This window comes from Rutilus rutilus (genome assembly GCF_951802725.1).
Source record: "Rutilus rutilus genome assembly, chromosome: 10".
Lineage (NCBI taxonomy): Eukaryota > Metazoa > Chordata > Actinopteri > Cypriniformes > Leuciscidae > Rutilus > Rutilus rutilus.
In genome coordinates, this window is record NC_140215.1 from 37,992,305 (window position 1) to 37,994,685 (window position 2,381).

The following is a 2,381-nucleotide window of genomic DNA, read 5'->3' on the forward strand; positions in this document are numbered from 1 at the left end:
GTTTGAGTGACGTGTGCAAAACATGTTTATCAAGTCTATAAACCCTCATAAAGCCTCATTCCTGCTGAGTTCAGATTCTACAACAGTAAATGCAAAAACATTCACTGTAAACCCTAATGCTCAAAATAATTAATTGGTTTGAGAAGGGTAAATTTAAATTAAACAAATTAGTTATCTTTTATATGTATTTAGAACTATTTTTCTTCTGAGTTTACAAAACTGACACATTGTAAGTAATCTGAATTGTTTAATTGTTTAGAGTTTTATGAATTTGTTTCTTTGAATTTACGGGTTTATGTAACCGATTACCTCAAATATTTTGAGTTCCCTTTCATGCTGCGTCGAGACACTGTGGGAACGCCCCTGCGTGATTGCATCATGAAGCACGTGTGAAATCACTCTAATGGTGTGATGAGACATCATAGGCGGGTGACGTCACAGACCAGGAAACTATAAAGCATACCTAGAAACAGACCGCGCTAGCTTCTGTGTCCTCAGCAAGCGCTGTCTGTGATACTGTTTCTGTCTATTTAGTGTTGGATTGGCACTGCAGTTACACACACACATACAGTATATATATATATATATATATTATGGTGAACAAGCAGCGGTTTAAGAAGTGTGCTTTTCCCTGCCCTTGTTTCCTTACGGGTGGGGATACACACAATCTTTGTGTTGCTTGTTTGGAAATGGATCATGCCCAGTCAGTTCTCGAGGGGGCTGACTGTGAGCATTGTGAGAAGCTGTCCGTGAGGACACTCCACTCCCGCCGATCATTCTTTGAGGAGGACGGTTCGGCTCTCGTTCCTCATGGTTCGGGTCTCAAACCATGCTCATCATGGGGTTCGCAAATGGTTATGTCAGAGGGGTTTGAGACCGGCGCATATATCTCAGCCTTCACCTGCCAGATCCAGTGCTTTATCTCAGGAAGAAGCACCCGCTGCAGTTTTTTCTCCTCGGGATGAGGGACCAGTGCTACAGTTATCCAGTTCTGAGGATCTGGATGTTGTAAGCATTGATGCAGAGGATATTGAGGATTCACCACCTCATACCCCAGCTTATGAGGAGATTATGGAGGTTGTGACTCGTGCTGTAGCTAAATTAAATATCGATTGGCCAGCCGAAAAAGAAGGAAGTACAAAAGAATGCCTGCTGGATAAACGTTTCTTACCATCCAGATCACAGCCTTCTCGTCGCGGACTGCTGTTTTTTCCCGATCTCCAGACTGAGGTGTTGAAATCGAGGAAGAAACCGGTCTCATATTGTGTTTTCAGCCCTCAAATGTCAAACTATAGTAATATCACAGGGCTGAAACAAAACAAAATGTTTATGTGACGATGCCTCGGGCTGAAGAGACGCTTGCGAGCTATCTCTCTCCTGAGTCTGTATCATCACTAAAGTCCCAGACATTACCCACCAAGCCTCTCAAAGCTACATTGACGCTGGTGGGTAAAGTGAGTTCGGCAGCAGGTCAGGCTGCAGCATGTTTGCATACAATGTCTATATTGCAAGCATATCAGGCTGACATGCTAAGGGACCTAGATGAAAGTGAGGAAGTAAGCGCTGATGCAATTCAAGAATTGTGTCCCGCTACAGATTTGTCTCTTACTGTACGTACACACGGCCACCGACTTGAGCAGTTAATGTTCAGCGGCAAGCAGCGGCAAAATGCCAGCAACCAATCGGAATATAGACGTCCTCCGCGCTGGCTGATTCCGGAGAAACATACAATGTAAACTTTCGTTCCTACCAAAACATTAGCTCCGAGAAATTGGAGGAGAAGCTGATCATCGCCGTTGCTGGGTTTCCTATCATTTATGATATGACATTGTTTGCATATAGGGACCAGTTACAAAAGAACGAGGCATGGGATAAAATAGCTGGGAAAGTTGGTGTCTCCGGTGAGTTGGTGAAGTGCATGCTGATGATTTATAATATTTTTAGCTAGTACTGATAGATACTCAAATTTGTCTCTGTCTTGCCAGTAGGGCTGCACGATGTATCGTTTAAGCGGATTAATTGCACAGTTTAACCATCATAGAGTGAAAGTTTATCATTCGCATGTGTTTTTAAGTCCTGTCAGTTTAACAGGGCGCGCTTGACAGGGCATATATAGAACAAGCAGAGAGAAAGAGACAAGATCTGGGGACTGTCCACATCTCAAAGAAGGCTTCGACTAAGAAGAAGTCCTGACGCAGAGGGCAGAAACAGATTCCACTTCATTACACGGTGCCCGTTTCTCTTCGGCACCCACTAGGGCCGCAGTGCTGCCAGTTCGGTTGTTCCCTGCCGTTTCGCCGTTTCAGGGCGCAGAGGTGGCTGTTTGACCAATACCAGAGGCCAGTCTAGAGAGGCTGGTCCCCTTAGCAGATTTTCTGGCA